This window comes from Balaenoptera borealis, assembly GCF_965194805.1.
Source record: "Balaenoptera borealis genome assembly, chromosome: 11".
Taxonomy (NCBI): Eukaryota; Metazoa; Chordata; class Mammalia; order Artiodactyla; family Balaenopteridae; genus Balaenoptera; species Balaenoptera borealis.
The window spans coordinates 111,117,048-111,134,139 of record NC_138868.1 but is presented as its reverse complement, the minus strand read 5'-3'; the positions used below and the strand labels follow the sequence as shown (position 1 = coordinate 111,134,139).

The following is a 17,092-nucleotide window of genomic DNA, read 5'->3' as shown; positions in this document are numbered from 1 at the left end:
TTGGGGAATTGTGGCTGGAAAACCAGACTTTTCCAGGTTGTCCTCCACCAGGTGATCACTGATGTATTTATTTCTCTGATTAATGAACTTTGCAAATTAACCTCCACGCTACTCTGTAATTGTGATGAAGGTTTCGAAAAATCACTTCAGCGTATGTTTCCGCCACTCCTGCGTCTATTCCAGCTGGATGGCCAGCTCACTGTGCTGATTTCACAAAGATAGTGACTGTCTCCTGATCTCTGAATTCACGATTAATTATTGCATTCAGCACCCCAGTCACCCCCAGTGTCCATGGGCCCGGCTTTATCTCTCTGCACACACAAGCCTGGCTTTTAATTAAAGGCCCTCCAAATTAAATGAAAACAAATTCAATTATTACATCTCACTGGCACAGCTCACAGCATATCCTGACAGCATTTATCCAGTGGACAACCCAGGGAGAGCTCACCTCCCACAGCCTAAATTAATGTGCCCAGTAAATGATTTTTCTTATCTTTGCTTGAACAGGTTTTCTGCCATTGGGTCAGCCCTTGCTGTGGTCTTCGCCGTCTCTGAACAAACTATGGTCTTAATACTGTTTCTCTTTCCTCGATCTTTTTAATCTCTGCCCAGCTCTTATTCACTCTTTCTGCAGGGAGAGAGCACGGTCTCACGTCCTACTCCCTCTGAGGATAGAAGATAATTACCCTCCAGTCTCTGCAGGTTTGGAGGTGCAGCTCAGATATGCACCTGTTAAATGTAGATCCTTGCCCTCAGCTCTTAGGGAGGTCCAGGGGACCGTGTGTGTGTGCCCGGCGCTCCAGGCTGCCGGACTTCAGAGCAATGTGCGCTGAATTGTGATTACTGTCATCATCTATCATAACAATATGTTTATCGAGGACTGTATGTGCCGGGCAGTGCAGACAGCACACAGTTAAACAGAGGCCCTGCCCCGGGGACCTGTTACATAGATAGGAAGCAAGACCAGACCCAAACGAAGGGGACAATAGAGCTGCCCTGAAAGGAGGAAACGTGGTTTCTCCTGATGGTGGAGGTCAGGTCTCTACCTTGACGGGGCTGCATTGCTTGGGTTGTGCTTCGACAAGGCCTTCTTTTCAGTGTGAGGCCCTTTAGCTGGTGGCAGGTTAGGCCTGGGGTTAGAGAGCTTGTAAGAAGAAGAGCATTAGGTGAAGAGGCAGGAAACTGGATCTTCACACCTCTGTAGGGACGGACACAGTCTGGTCTAGGAAAGGCTCCGGAATTTGGGGGATGTCGGTACAAAACAGATGCTGTGGTCCCTGCCCGCGGCCCAAGGCAGCCCCCGGCGGCATCCTTGCTCTGCTGCCACCAGCACGAGGGCCGGACCATGCGGAGTGGACACGGATGAGGAGAGAGACTGGACGCAGAGTTCAGAGTTGGGGGGGGGCTGCCTGGACACGAGGAATCCCCCGACCTTGTAGCTAGGGGTGTCTTTTTTGTCATGTTGACTGGATTTGACTCATACCCCATGTTGCTGAATAGGAAGCTCCAAATGCTGATGGAAACTGAAAGGAAACATGCAGGTCGTAAAAACTCCCCAATCTGCTTACCCAGTCAGCCAGGGAAAAGCAAAGCAGGAGAAAGGAGCGTGGGCGCCGCCGTCCCCAGGCTGAGGCTTCTGGACCATCTGCCTGGCATCTCCCGGGCCCTGAAGCATAGCCACACTCCTCGGACCAGACAGGTTTGCCTGAGAGCTCTGCCGAGTGTCTGAGACTCCAGGACAAACTGCGTCCCTGTGCTTCACACCTACAGGCGCCACCCGTCTCTCTCAGGGGTGTCGACAGCTGAGAGAGCAGAGTCTTTGGGGGACAACACAGTTGAGGCTCTGTCATCTTTTTTACACCCTTGGTTGAGCAGGCAGCCCTGATAAGCACCTTTCCTGAGTGTCCTGTGTGCAGCAAGCACTGTAAAAGCCTTTTAGGATGAATACAAGGAAATGGGAGATCATCTCAAGGCATTTGTAATCCGATTGGGGGGTGGAAGATACACATGCATAAAGAAACTCTAAAATGGCAGGTTCCATTTTCCCACGGTGATTTCCATAATTTCTGCATATGTTTGCAATTCATCTTAACACGTTGTATTGCTACTGTGTGTTTATATCTTATTATTCTGCTCTAGACTAGGCTTTATCAGAGCAGGGCCTGTGCCTTTGTTTTGTTTTTAATTTTATATCTCCAAAAATTAGTACTGCCTCTGGCATTTCACGGTATTTGTTTACCTTTGAATTGAATACAGTAAAAGCCTAATTCCAGGGCACCGACCAGAGCAGCATGGGCCCACTCTGCTCCCCGCTGCGGGAGATGGGGCAGAGCAGTGAGTGGTTGGGAGGCCAGACTTCAAAACTAGGTTGTACGGCCTTGACTGAGTTACTTCCTGTCTCGTCTTTCCTGCCTGTAAAGTGTGGAGGATGACAGTCATATTTACTGCCCAGAATCCTAACGCGGATGACGTGAGTAACCCACGAGCTGGAGCGACGCCCGGCACACGGGGCGTGTTGCATAAGTGCTGGCTTTCCTTGTTGTTATCACAGACCTGAAGGGTATTTATCATGGGTTGAACTGTGTCCTCCGGAAACACGCGTCCATGTCCTGTCCTGACTTACAGTATGCGAGAATGGGACCTTATGTGGAAGTAGGGTCTTTGCGGAGTAATCAGGTTACGATGAGGCCATACTGGGTTACAGTGGGCCCTGATCAGTGACTGGTGTCTTTAGAAGAAGAGGGAAATTTGGACTCAGGGGCACACAGAGAGGGAAGATGTAAAGATGCAAACAGACACCCAGGAAGAACCAAGATGACGGAGGCAGAGATTGGAGGGATGTGTCTGTAAGCCAGGGACCACCAGGGACTGCCAGCCACCCTCGGCAGCTCGAGAGCAGGGAACAGACCCTCCCTCGGGGCCTCCACCAGGAACCAGCCCTGCCAGAAAGCAGATTCAGAGTTGAGGCTCCAGAGCGGGGAGAGAAGAAATGTCTGCTGCTGTAAGACACCCAGTTTGTGGTCATTTACAGGAAGGCTGCGCTTTACCTTCTGCGTCTGCATCCGACACAGCACCTAGTAGGAGGCTTGGAAAGCAGAAGATGTTGGCCAACAAATATTTGTTGAAGTGGACAGAATCAGCCGTGGGGTATCGTTAATGCGAGTCTAGAATTACAGGGTAGTTTTAGTGGAAGTTGTGTTTACCTGCTCATTCTAAGTTTCACCTATTTGAAATTAAATACAGGGTGCATATTTGTCCAATTCCACTTGTTATTGGTGTGATGATATTACATATACAATTCTTTAAAAATATACTAAAGGAAAGGGGGCTGCCATAAGAGGTTGATCTCCTATGGGGACCTGTCCTTGGTTTATTCCATCCAGTTCTGCCTACTGCAGATTCTGGTTTCTTCCTGTGACCTTAGGGGCCCCTGAAAAGATAACTGATAACTCCAAGTAGAAAACATTTAAAACAAACCAATCAAGGTAATTTGTATGTATTAGGATTATGTTGGTCTTGAACAGAATTTCACTCGTAAACTTTTTTCAAACGGCTAATTGTGTGTCTGGCCCTGTGCTAGAAACAATACAATGGAGAATGAGACAGACTGAGAACAGCACTGATGAACATTTTTTGAAGTCTTTATTTTGGGCCAGGCAGCATACTAAGGACACTATCTGGTTCGATCCTTCTTATAACTGAGTTAGGTAAGTCCATTTCACAGATGAGAAAAAATGCTTAGTGAGATTCAGACCATGGCCCAAGGTCACAGTAAATGGTAGAGACCCAGCTTTGTGCCTTGGTGGTCTGGCACTTGAGCTCGCCAATCACCACACCAAAATTAGGCACCTCTCATCCCCACAGAGCTTCGAGTACAGCAGCAAAGACGGCAAGCAAAGAATTGCCAGAGCTGTGGGAAAGAGCGTGGATGAGAACACTTGGGGTGGAGACCGTAACGCAGGATTTTCCCGGAGTCGAGCCACACGCCAGCTTGGGTAGAGAGGGGAGAGGCTGGTTGACCCTTACAAATCCTACCCTGCTTCGGCCTCAGATGTCCAGCCGGCGAGAGGCTCTGTGGTTCAGGGTTTCTGTGGACGCCGGCTGGGCGGGAGCCACGGGGCCGGGCGTCTCAGCAGTTTTCCATTTACGAGCCCACGGTGGGGCGGGGGCCCGAGCTGCTGGGTCGGCCTTCCCTGCACATCCCAGGTCTGGCTGCTCTCTCGGGCTCATGCTGCCTTGTCAGACCCAGGAGATCTGGTGCTGACCTAACTCCGGGCGGGTAGTGGTAAATGGGAAAATACCTCTTGTCTTCGCAAGGAGATGGGGATCCAAGACGAGATGCGGTGTGTGCTATTGGAGAGACCGACCACCCACCCGGTGCAGCTGCCTGCCTGCTCTGGCTGTAGCTCTCAGGAGACTAAAAGCCTGTGATGCTCTGTTTCCGGGATCTTTTCCCACCTTCGTGGAGTCTGTGCGTTCGGCTTTCCTGTGGCCCTGCTGACGTAGAGGCTGAGGTTCAGCACTGACTCCAGCACAAAATTTGCTTGGCCGCTGCGCGGAGAAGTCACTGCCGTGAGTGTCGTGTGCAGCCTCGGTGCGCTTCCCAGAGGCTGCCTTTGAAAACCTCCTGCTCACCGGTTTCCCACTCACTGAAGGCTTGAAAGAGGACCCGTCTGCAAGAGAAGGGCTGTTTTTAGTAATGAGTCCATTGTAAGGAGATTCATTGAGTGGGAGAGTCAGCCTGAGGGAAACTTGCATCTTCCCGTTGAGCTTTTTCTTGTTTGGAGTGAATCCTCCAAACCTCAGTCACATTAAGACCAATCTCATCAAAACTCAACTTGAATGAAGAGGGTTATTGTTGTTTACAGTAGCACCAGCCCAGCTTTTCGCAACAGAAAGCCTGGCGCAGCACACAGCTCTGCCACTTAGGGATTCGGTGACCTGGGGCCAAAATGCACACTCTCTGCGCTCCTGTTCCCCCCCCCCCCATTATAAAATGAGAATAATAACATTAATAATAGTTTATTTCACAGGGTGTTTGGAAAAGTCAAATGAGATAATGTGTGTGAGAGTGTTTTGCAAATTGTAAAATACTGTACAAAGCTCAGCTCTTTTTACAGAAAATACATATGGATTTTCTGCCCTTTTGGATCATTCATTTTCTCTCTCTTTCTAGTGGTCTGAGCAGTGGGGTGTTTGATTTTTATCTTACTTCCTTGGAACTATATACTTTCACATCAATTATTTCATTTCACTCTCACACCATGTCTCTCTTCCCTACAAAATGCAGAGTGTGATTGAGTTGTCTAACGTTTAAAATAAGTTGGGCTCTGACTTCTAGGCCCCTTGGTATTTAGTTTTTAGTTAACTTTCTGATATGAACTTGGGAAAATTTTTAGGGTGGATAGTTGGATTATTGCTTATTAGAGCGAATAGACTTATGGAATAACCTTTTCTCCAGCTTCTGAATATTTGTAAGTAGGCAAGCAGTTGGGTGCTGGATAGAAAAGTGCCACATTGTCCTACGTGGCCACAGCTGGTTTTTTCTCTGAACTTGTGGCTTTTCCAGGCCACCCGACCAGCATCCTTATCAGGCAGCCTTGTCAGGAACTCACTCCCTTTGGGGCCCAGCCTGAGTTCTGGTGAGAGCAGGCTTCGCCAGCGGGGCCGTGTCAGGGTCCGAGGCCACAATGCTCAAGGGAAGAGCGTTGTACTGAGGGTCAGAGGCCGCCCCTGTGGGCCCCCTGCCATAAGCATGTCGCTTCCTTTTCCAATATTTCCCAGCTACCTCAAAGGGCCGTTTTATTTTTAATTAATATTTTTTTATTGCGGTAAAATATCCATAACATAAAATTTACCGTTTTAGCCATTTTTAGTACATTTCGGTGGCCTTAAGTACATTCATATTGTGCAACCATCGCCCCCAGCCATCTCCAGAACTGCAAAGGGTTGTTTTTAGAGTAAAATAAAATCATTTCTGTAGAAGCCCTTAGAGCACAACACACCGTAGAAATGCAAAAAAATGTTATGACTCCTTTTGCCCAGTAGCTTAGCAGGAGGGACGAAGTGAGCTTAAAAGGGTTGCTTAGCTTATAAGTGGTTCGAGGAGGCTGTGCCCCCATCTCCCTGGAGGATTCAGGTGAGTGCAGATGCCCCGTGGTCAGGGTCGTGTGGACACAGTTTACTGCTAAGGGGAAGCTGGGACCACCTGTACACACGGTTCATGTCCAGCTTGGACTTTCTACAGGTTCGCAGCAATCGCTTCTTCACTCGAGTCCAGGTGAGATGTAGTCACTTTCCCTTGTGGGTCAGATAAGGGGCCCGTGGTGCCCAGTGCATAGGTCTAGAAATATTTGGGGGAAGAACTCTATAAAGTGCAGAGTTTCCGTGGTTTTGTAGATGATAGACAGCCTTCTAACTTTATCCAAACCAGGTCTTTTGCCCTAAATTCACAGGAAGGTTTTTCTAGCTTGCCAAATGTAGTGCGGGGGAGACCTGTGCATTCATGAGTAGATAGATGCAGAAAAGCATTTATTCATTCAACAATAGAGATACTTTCCTAATCTGTTTAACTTTAGGAAATTGGATTAAAGAGAAGACAAATCTAGAAATTACATGCCGCTTAAGGGAGTCGAAATCCAGAGGCATGGGTCTTTGTCTGCTTGGGTTATTTTGGGAAGTGCTGTTCTCTTGTGGAAATTGAATTTGTAGAGAGAACAGGGCTAATGGCCGTTTGCATCCAGCTGCCGTGTCCTTTACTCATCCGCACAAGGAGAGTGGAGGGGGGCTGTGTGCATCTGTGTTGATTGCTGGACTCCTGTTGTCCTGAGGGTTCACCGCATGGTTGGGTTAGTGCCAGTGGTGTTGGTTTGCAGATGCACGATGGGAGGCGCCAGAGGAGGTGCTGGAGGAGGATTATGAAGATGACGACTGGGGTTATTAAGAGCTCACTAGCACCCACCACTCTGCTAATCGTGTTAACTGTTCTACCACTTAATTATTGAGTTAACTGAAGCTTAAAGAAGTTAAGTAAAATGCCCAAGGTCACAGAACTGATGAGGGAAAGCGTGGACTCAAACCCAGACCCGTCTTACTCCTAAGACCCAGTGCCACCACGTGCCACCAGTGGGGATGACAACTGAGAAACTTCACAAGTTTAAAGAACAGGGCGAGTGCTCTTCTGTCCTTTTCTCCTTTATATCGTAGTCCCTTTCCTAAGCCTCTTCCTACCAGGAAGAGGGATAAAAAAGTGAACCTGAAATTATTTCAGATATCAAGAAGAAGCAAAGAATTACATGATAGATACCAAGATTCCCAGTTTAGGATGCGAATACAGACACAGTGGCAGTTCCCAGGGGCGCCCTGCCCCCAGCGTGATCCACACGATGAACGTGGCACTTCTTCTCTTGCGGAGGTTGTTCTTTGGCAGCAGTAAGTCCTTTGCAGGACGGACTTAAGCTCTGTATTCTCTGGGAAGTTTCAGAACAGCGATTCCTAACGCACATGGGAAAGTAGGGCTAATAGAAACTTGGGTTTGGTGAGGGTGGGATCACAGGAGGGAGCTGAGAAGGAATTGGTTAGTGTTGGCTTTTCATGTAGTTGAAAGCGGGTGGCGAGGACCTGGATTGAGAAATAGTAGGTGAGGGTCTGAAGGAAGGGTCATACCTTGAGGGTGCCAGTATGTATGTCTTAGGATGTGATGACAGAGATGTTGTAGTTGTTTAAAACTTAGTTTTCAACATGCATCTTTTCTGTTTGCATCTCTTTAGATTGTTTTATTTCAAAGATGTTTATAGTCTTGTCCTTCCCGTTAGACAGAAAGAAGGAATATGTGTCTTAAGGTCCCACATTAGTAAATCGTTCTTAAATGTATTCCTGGAGGAGCAGAGAAGAAGCATCTTATTAATTGAACTGATATTAAGTGAGTCCTTCCTATGGGCTAGGGTATCAGGAAGACAGATATCCTCACTGCCTGTGAGGAGTGTGCAGTCAAGCGATTCTTTGAGATTGTCCTGTCTTAAGCCAGGCAGGAAATGGTTAACGTGGACCTGACAAAGGAGCTCCTTTCAGAAACGGCCACACTGAACTGCACCGGGACATCCAGGAGACTCCTTCAAAGGTAAAGATCAGAGACACAACTGGGAAATGTTGGTCAGATAAATCCTGCTTGCCATGAGGGAGGTCTGAGTTTTGTGCTGACCGATGTAGTTTTGTTAGGGGTCTGTGTTTCTCAGGCTGGGACCCCCAGATCGGCAGGCCGGGCTCCCTTTGTTTCAGTGGCATGAGGTGGGGTCTCTCGTCACACACAGGCTTCTGCAGAAGCTTGTCCTTGGCAACAAGGTGATTAGTTAAGAGCATGGGGTTGGCTAGGTTCAAATCCATCGTGACCGCTGGAGAAACATTTCAGAACACATGGCATACTAATGACAGGTAAATGGCAACATCTTCCATGAAGAAATGCCTTCCGCTCACCAGAAATGAATGTGATGTCCTCTGCCTTTATGTAGGGTCAATACGAGACCCGGCAATTGAACAGCATTTTTCTACCGCTTATAAAAATGGGGTCGAAGGCATTTTTCCTTCAACAGTGGTGCCACTCAAAGTCTTTTTTGTAAATCCTGTAAATTGCAACTCCACACTGTCTCTCACAGTAAATTTCTGCTTAAGTTTGGTTCCAAGGAAAATGCTATCTTGACGGACGAATTTGTATGCTTTCTGTTTTTAGAGAGCAAACGGCATGAGCCAGTGTCCTTTCCATTCACCTTAGCTGGCCCCAACTTGGAGCCAAATGCATGACCCAAGTGTTACCTGCTCGGCTCAGGTTCCTGGGCGCCCTTCCTTCTCCTGCCTCCAGATGACCTCTGCTTTGACCTCCCGCCCCAAAAGCCTTGCTTTACCCAGCCGGGCACCTGAGGTCCACTCACAGATCTAACAGTGATGATGATTTTTTGGTATTTGACCTATTTTTCTCTTCATCTCTCTATCTGAAGGGCAGCAAATAACAAAGGAAAATCAGTCTTTCTTGAGTGATTGGGCGATAGGGTGATATCCTTCTGATCCTTGAGGATAAAAATTATAGTAAATGAAGTATTTTTGAATATTGGAGACTCCACATCTCCAGTCCAGGTATTGAAGAGGAGCCTAGAGGAGGGAAGAGCTGGGGGCCTTGTGCTTGGAAGGTCCCCGACTGGGTGGGGGACCACATACACTCCATCCCCTCTCCATTCACAGTCGCTTAGAAGTGACCTCCCAACATTCACCACCGACCTGAAAATAAGCATTCATTACAGTCACTCTTCAGTGACCAAGAAAACCCTCCAGAACCACTTCTTTAAACACATGGACATGTGGCCCTACTATGTGCTCACTATCGAGGAGTGAAGACAAGTCACACTCAGTTCTTATCCTCAAGGTGTGATGGTCCAAATAGGTGTTAAAACAATCCCGTACATTTCTCTATTAGGGCACAATGTAAATTCCTCAGCAGAAGTAGGAACAGAGTTCAGTGGTGACCCAGGAGAGCAAGGCATCATTTTCTGTTGTTGTCACTGGGGGGTCAGGAAAGGCTTCAGAGAGGAGGCGACAGGTTGAGCCAGCAGAGATGTCAGGCGGGTGCTGAGTGTACTCGGGGACGGAGGCAAGGCCATTTGTCTAGTCGTTACCTGCAGGGAGCAGGGGAGGAGCCGTGAGAGGCGAGGGGGATATGGCCGCATCCCCTGACAAACGTGTACTTGATGCTGTGATCAAAGGGCAACGAGTGAGGGTTTTGGGCAAGAGTGGTGTCGCTAGGCTTGTGCTTCAGAAGAATTGAACTGAGCCTCGGGGTAGAGAAATGCCAGCAATTGGGAGCCTGGGTGAAAGTTTATTCCAGTGACATAGAGCGTAAACTGTACCCCTTCCTTGGGGTTCGTTCAGGGCAATGAGAAGGGATAAGAATGAAGGAGGCGGATGGAGAAGAGCGTGTCGACAACATAATTTGGCGAGTGGGGACGTGTGGAGGAACGTGCCCGCTGCATGAGCCGGGCGTGATGCCATCCAGGAGGGGTGAGGGGCCGGGGCGGAAGTGGACGGAGGGGCTTGGAGAGGGGGGACTTCCCGGGCTGCAGGGGGCGGGCTGGCGGGGTTGTTGCACGGGCGAAGCGTGGGGAGGCGAGCTGAGCTGTGTGGGCAGGGACAGGAGACAGGAGGGCGGGGCAGGCACCTTGTAGTTCTCAGCACGGGCCACCCCAGCAGGGGTGAAGTGGGGGAGGCAGAGGGCCTTCTCCTGGAGGTGATTCCAGGCTCTTCGGGGCGCCCGAGCCTGACGTGGGCTGGGGGGAGCCTGACAGAGTTGTAGCCGCGGCATCTCCTGTGTTAACCACAGGACACAGCCCTGCAGAGCTTGGGTGGTTCCTGGAATTAGCCTGAGAGGGTGGAGGGGGTCCTGACGGGCTTCGTGAGACGCCCCCACCCAGCAAGAGGTGCTGGTGCTGGTGATGGGCACAATGGCAGCAGCTACCGTCCCTTGACCTTACGTACTGTGTGCCAAGCGTCATGCTACACACTTGACCTCACCGGATTGTCACATGAGGCAGAGGCTGTGGTGACCCTCATTCTCTAAAGAGCAAAAATGAGGCTTAAGTGGATTTCTCAATGGCATGTAGCTTCCAAAGCCAGGAAGCAGTAGCCAGGCATTCTCTGGGTTGGAGGCCAAATTACAGCCGATTCTCATTATTTGTGGCGGTTCTGGCCTGCAAAGACATCTCGATGCCTGAGTTGTGGGATCCCAAAGCATCGCTCCTAAGGGAAATGAGGAGTTAGGTTCCTGGGAGCCCCTGGTCCCATCTCTGTCAACTGATCAATATGTAACCTTGTTTTCCATGTATTTCTGTTTAAAGACATCTTATTTAATCTGTACTGTGCACTCACTAGCCCTGAACTCACGGCCAACAGCCCTGTAACTCACGCCTGAAAGAAGTTCATCTAACACACGCACTTCCTCCGTAAGGGCACGTCACAGCTGTCCTGCACTTAGGACACCAGACGGCCCTTCAGCACTGCTCTTGGGGGGCATTTTGCACAGTGAAACCACCAACCAGAAGTAAAAAATGCAAAATCCGTGGCACCGAGTAGACCTCGAGAGGGACGCTTGTTCAGGGTCCCCTTGTCCCCCTGAGCTGGGGCCCTGTGTGGGTGACTCAGCATTTGCTGCTCTGCTCACGTCTGTGGCTGGCTCTGAGAGCACTGCACATATTGATGTTGGGGTCATGAGTGAATTTTGGTGAGTAGGCAAATGCGTAGATGTCGACTCTGAATAACGAAGATCACGTGTATCTCAGGCCAAAGGCACGTTTCTCACAATTCATGCATTTCTGGGAGAATCTGGGGAGGAGGGACTGGGATACATCTCGCTTGTTCTTGTGTTTTTTCCCTTCAAGCTTGGGGTTGGCGTTTCCCTGCCACCCCCGTTCAAAGAGCCCCCTCCTTGGAGGATGTCGGCAGCCCTAAATGAGAGCGGGTGGCCCTGGGCAGAGGGTCAGGCTGGGACCCAGGGCCTCCTGAAGCCCGCCGTGTGAGGGATGGGGGCACCCAGCAGCCTCTGGCCCCCTCCTGCGGTTTCCGGGCCCTTATTTACCTGTTCTGATCTCTCGTTGGGCTTGACAGTAGTGCGAGTCAGGACAGCTATTCTCAGCTCACATTCGTGTTCACGTGGCTCCTCGTGACTCCTGGTCTGTTGCAGAACACGGCAGGTTTAAGTTCAAGTTCCTAGATCCACAGAGATAAAAGTTCTCTCCAGGTCCTGATCCTTAATCCACCGTGTGATCTTACGTAACTTAGTCTATTCAACTTTCAGTTTCTTCATCTGTGAAATGAGGGCAATAACTATATCTGCTTAGATTTTTTGTGAAGATTAAATGCATTCACTCATGTAAAGTGCTTAGCATGGTGTCTGCAGTATGATAAATACTCAGTAAGCATTAGCTTTTAGACTTTTATATGTAATTTTAAAAATTAGACTCTGATTTTTTTCTGTATACCATCTCAGGATGAAGGATGGGCTTTGGAGTCAGATTACCTCAATTCTACTCCTGTCTTCTCCTTTCTCTTGTCTGAATAACTTTGGACAAATTACTGATTCTTTGAATCTCAGCTTCATAATTTGTTAAAGAGGGGGAAAAGTCTAGGTCTCACATTTTTTTTTTAATATTAAAGTATAATTGACTTATTATATTAATTTCAGGTGTACCACATAGTGATTCGCTATTTCTGTACGTTGTGAAATGATCACCAGGATAAGTCTAGTAACCATCTCTCACCATACAAAGGTTATCACTCTATTGTTGACTATATTCCCCATGCTGTATATGACATCCCCAAGACGTAGTCATTTCATAACTGGGAGTTCTTTCCTCTTAATCCCCTTTACCTATTTCGCTCATCCCCCCACCCCACCTGGCTCCCCTCTGGCAACCATCCATTTGTTCTCCATGTCTAGGAGTCTGTTTCAGTCTCAGGTTATTTGGAGTGTTAAATAATACACTGTATTTAGGAGAACTCTAGCAATGGGTCTGACACACGGTGAGCCTTGATCGATCCTTGCCGTTAAGGTGATTATGATTATTAACAATAATATGGTAACTGCATTTCTGAGAGTGCATTGAAATTCGTTCTGTAGATTTGGGGCTCATCTCTTATCTTTGTTAACAGACTTTCTTCCAACCAGGTGCATCACTGGAACGCACCTGCTGTTTGATGGGGGGATTGCTGTGTGGTCCTGCAGAGGCTCTGGATGGGCGAGGGCTGAGGCTTCAACGGGTAGAGGATGGCTGGAGCTGCAAGTGAGGGTTCTGGTGAGACAGCAGGAGTTCTACTGGGAGAAGGCATTTTGCTCCTTAAAATTCCAATTCTCCTGTGTCTGGGGCTCGTGGAGGAGGACAGCCACTGGGGAGGAGCCGTGTTTTTACGTCACGTGTCTGTCACTGGGTAGTAAGGTGCCGGCCGTGATCACAGGAGTCCCTGGAAGCAGGCGGGTCTCCTGTGGGCTTGGAGAGAGTCAGTAGGTCTCTTCGTGGCCCGTCGTCCTGTGTCTCCGCGAGTACACCCCACTGTGGGATGCTTCGACCAGGCTGCCTCGTCCACGGCTGCTTGACAGGACAGCCTCGCGCACGCCGTGTCTTTGCGTTAAACCGTCCATTGCAAAGTCGTTGACATCATTCCACAGCTGACCTTTCTTTCCCCACCTCTCTTCCCCAAACCTCTCCTTCCATGGGTCCTGTAGGTGGGTAAATCTGCCTTTGCTACATCCCCACGCTGGGGATATCGGCTGGCTCTGCTAAGTGTGATTGGAGCCGTTTGTTTTTAAGCTGCACATAAGCATCGGGTGAGATTTATAGCACTTTCCTTCTTGCCGAATCGACCCACTGGGAGCCATTAAAGTTTTATTGCTCTCCGCAGTTGCCTGGCCAGAGTGGAACTGAGGGGGCCTGCAGTTGGAAAAGCTTTTTCTTCTGTTGGCTTGTTCACAGGGAATATCGGGGCAGGGGAGGGAATAAAAAGGATGCTTATTTTGTTCAGAACCCTCATTTTGGTCCCAATCCTTTTCCAAACTGCACTGAACTTTCGGGATGACTCCCCATATAATTTGCACTGTGTGCTAAGCCTTCCCCCTCGATCAAGACCTGCCCAAGGTCCCACCTCTTCCAGGAAGTCTTGTATTGATCCAGGGAAGGTCAAGAGTTTCCCTGATACTCCTCTCCCCTCTCTCTTGGCTGGACCCCAGTCTCTTTTTCATGCCGTGGTCTTGGTCCCAGAGTTTGAGATCCATTTTCCTCCAGACTTGTGGCTGCCTCGTATTACTGGTCAATGTACAGGTGCTCTGCTCATGACTCTTAAAGTTGTAGAATCCTAAATCTGGAAGATGTATTAGAAATTCTTCAGTCCAACTGAAGCCGTACATTAAGCTACTCAGGTTCATGCAGTGACTGAGGCCTTTTTATGCCTGTCCTCAAGAGAGCGTGTTGGCGAGGTGTCTTCTTACGGCAGGTTGAAGAAAGGAAAAGTAGTCCAGCGATGACGTCACCTGGCTCCCGCTCTCTCGTTAGGCCTTTGGATGAAATGCTTCCACGTGGCCTGGTTTCTGCAGGAGGGAGACATCCTCATTCACTGTCCAGCAGTAACACACATTGCATGTTTATCATGTGCCAGGCACCCTGGAAGGTCCTGGACAACAGACACACAGGCCGTGCATCAAAGACATCTTAAATACTGTCCCCTGAACAGCAGCTGGAATGAGAGGATGGCCTGTGTCTTGTGGTCACTTATTGAGCCGTGAGGGCCAAGCCGCAAGCAAAATCGATGTTTAGTGTAGTGAGATACAGCATAGAAGGATGACAACAGTGGCCATTTTTGAGCATCTGTTTTATTCAGGTACTACATTAAATACATGAATCATTTCATTTTGATTCTGATAAAAACCCTTCCAAGATGGGTTTCAGCTGTGTGCTCTCTATAAGAAAACCAGCATTGAAACAGGGTTCGTTGATGGACCCAAGGTGGCACAGCCGACGGGGTGGAGCTGGGCCTGGCAGCCGGACGGGGGACCCGCGCCATCCCTGCACTCTGTCTCCCGTCTCACTCACGCCCGTCAGCTCTGGGAAGGGTTCGTAGTCATTGTACTCACGTCAAGCTGCTCCCCTCTTCCTTGTGTATCTGCATTTCAAGAATGAATGTTTTACCCTCGGGGGCAGGAATTCTGATGTGAGTGCCTTGTGCGAGGTCAGCCCCTCAGAGGCCTGCTCTACCAGCTGCGTCACCGCAGTGCTTACGGCACCAAGGACCCTCCACTTTCACTGGGGGTTGTCAGCAGTGTAGCAAAGTGGTTGAGAGCCATGCGCTGGGGTCAGAGTTCAGGGTTCCCTTCTTGCCCTGCACCTTGTTACGTGCTAAGTGATCTTCACCTCCTGTGGGCCTCAGCTTCCTCATCTGTGCCATAGGAATGGAAAAAAACAAAAAAACCCTCTACCACACATGCTTTCTATGAGGCGGGATGAAAGGCAATACATCTAAAACACTTAGGATGATGCCTGGCACATCATGAAGTCTCAGTAAATTTTAATTTTTGATATCTCTCTTTTCAAGCATCTAAAGCCATTCACACTTATTGTCACATTTAGCCTCGTAATCTAGGGTAAAAGCTATCATTATAAAATCAATGAAGGAGGTGCTCTTAGTAAGAAAGACACGTGACAGGTACTGGAATTCAGTGAAACGAACCCAAGGCAAAGCAGAGGGTTCAAATTCCTCGATATAGATCTCTCTAGAAGAAACCCATGTTCTTATTACACTACAGATGTCAGATGGTCAACAGCCCTGGTTGAGCAGCCCTTCTGATTTTGGAGCTAAGATGAAGCACAGAGTTTGGTTGTGTTGTGGCAGAGACACTTTCCCTCATCACCTAATCATCCCCAGAGTTGTTGGGACAAGGTTAACCATCCAGAACACCTGTGGGCCCAGAGCCCTGAGTACCCATCCCCTTTCTCCCCTCACGCGTCCCACAGGCCAAGAGCAGGAGAGGACGGCCCACTTTCCTAATAGCTCTCAAACTTTTATACTTTCTAGGTTTACTGATGAGGGTTAAACTGGCACAATGAAACAGATAGGTAGTACTTACACCCGTTGTGCCTCTGTGTGCTGAGCAAACCCATCTCTTTCTAGCCGTTGTCACAACATAATGGTTTTAATTATAAATGTAATTCTTGTAGTTATAATAATTTATTGGAATTTGCTACGTGCCAGTCATAGTGTGAGGCGGGTTGATCCAGGGTAGGAAGCTTCCCAACCGTCTTATGAGGCAAGGACATCTGTGGCAGAGTTTCCTCAAGACTCAGAGTCAGGACCATGGACAGAGGCCACAGCCCCTGTGTTTCTGTCCCTTGCTGGCCTCCTGCACCCACTCTGACCGCCACCTTCTTGCTCTCCTCAAACATACAGAGCTGTTCCAGCCTCAGGAGCTCTGCCCTGGGAATCCCTCTCCTTGGAAAGGGTTCTCCCTGCCCATCAAATATCTTACTTTCTTTTGAGAGTTGGGTCCTGGGGCAGGTCTGCCCTGACCAGACTTTGTGAATTAACCCTTTCATTTTATTCACAGCACTTTTCACTTTTTCATATGTTTGTCTCATAATCTAACTTCTTTGTTAGGATTGCAAGCGCATGCAGACAGGGATTTTGTGTGTCTTGTTCACCCTGCGTTTCTCTCTAGGGAAATGCTTGCAATAGAGCAAGCACTGGATAAATATTTACTGAATAAACACAAACCCTGAATGAAGGAATGGATCAACTAAGTGGATGGCTTAGAGCGATTGATCAACTTCCTAAGTTCACACTTCTGGTGTTGGTTGGGTAACTTCTCCTGGGAGAAGCTGGCTGATGCACCAAGAGGCTGTTTCGTCCGGTCCTCTTGTTGGAGAGGTGGAGGATACAGGTTTCCGGACGCCCGGCCTGTGGTGGTTCCCCTCTCCTTTGGGTCTTTTCGTGAAGGGACCGGATGCTGATGCCAGCAGACAGGCTCGGGGGCGGGGAGGGGGGCGTCTTGCCTCTTCATGGGGCTGGGCTGGTTCTGGACGGAGGGTGAGTGCAGGGTGGTGGGGTGGACCAGAAATCCTCGCCACGTGCTTGACAAGCATCTGATAGAATGCTGTGCAAAGAGCACAGACGTGAGGCTAGAATGTCTGAACTGAGGGGAGCCGCCTCCCTGGCCAGCCTACGAGAAGTCCTTCATCTTCCTGAACCTCAGCTTCCTCAGCTGAGACGTGGTGGGCAGGCAGGACCGGACCGTCCGTGGCCTGCACGAATGCCGTCAGCTCTGAGGGACCCTCGGGCGTCCACCTGGTTCTGCCCTTGTTCCTGCCGGTGCTGCCGGCCGGTGCTGGCCCAGCGTGGGGTGGGGCCCAGTCATTCTGCAAAGGGCCTTGGCCCTGGTGGGGAGGGACTGGTGCCTGTCTACCAGCCACTGTTTTAGTCTGGTCTCTTGGGTTCCTTCCTTGGTCCAGTTAATTAAAAGGGGGCATCTCAGAGGGAAAACAGAGCAGGGGGACCGGAAGCAATGTTTTTATCC

The 17,092-nt window shown here is 49.2% G+C and overlaps 1 protein-coding gene across 4 annotated transcripts in view; it reads left to right on the top strand.

Annotated features, from left to right (window-relative positions):
• Nucleotides 1–17,092, top strand: part of OPCML (opioid binding protein/cell adhesion molecule like) — a 1,243,265-nt gene that overhangs the window by 281,097 nt on the left and 945,076 nt on the right. The gene's annotated exons all lie outside the window — the stretch shown is intronic.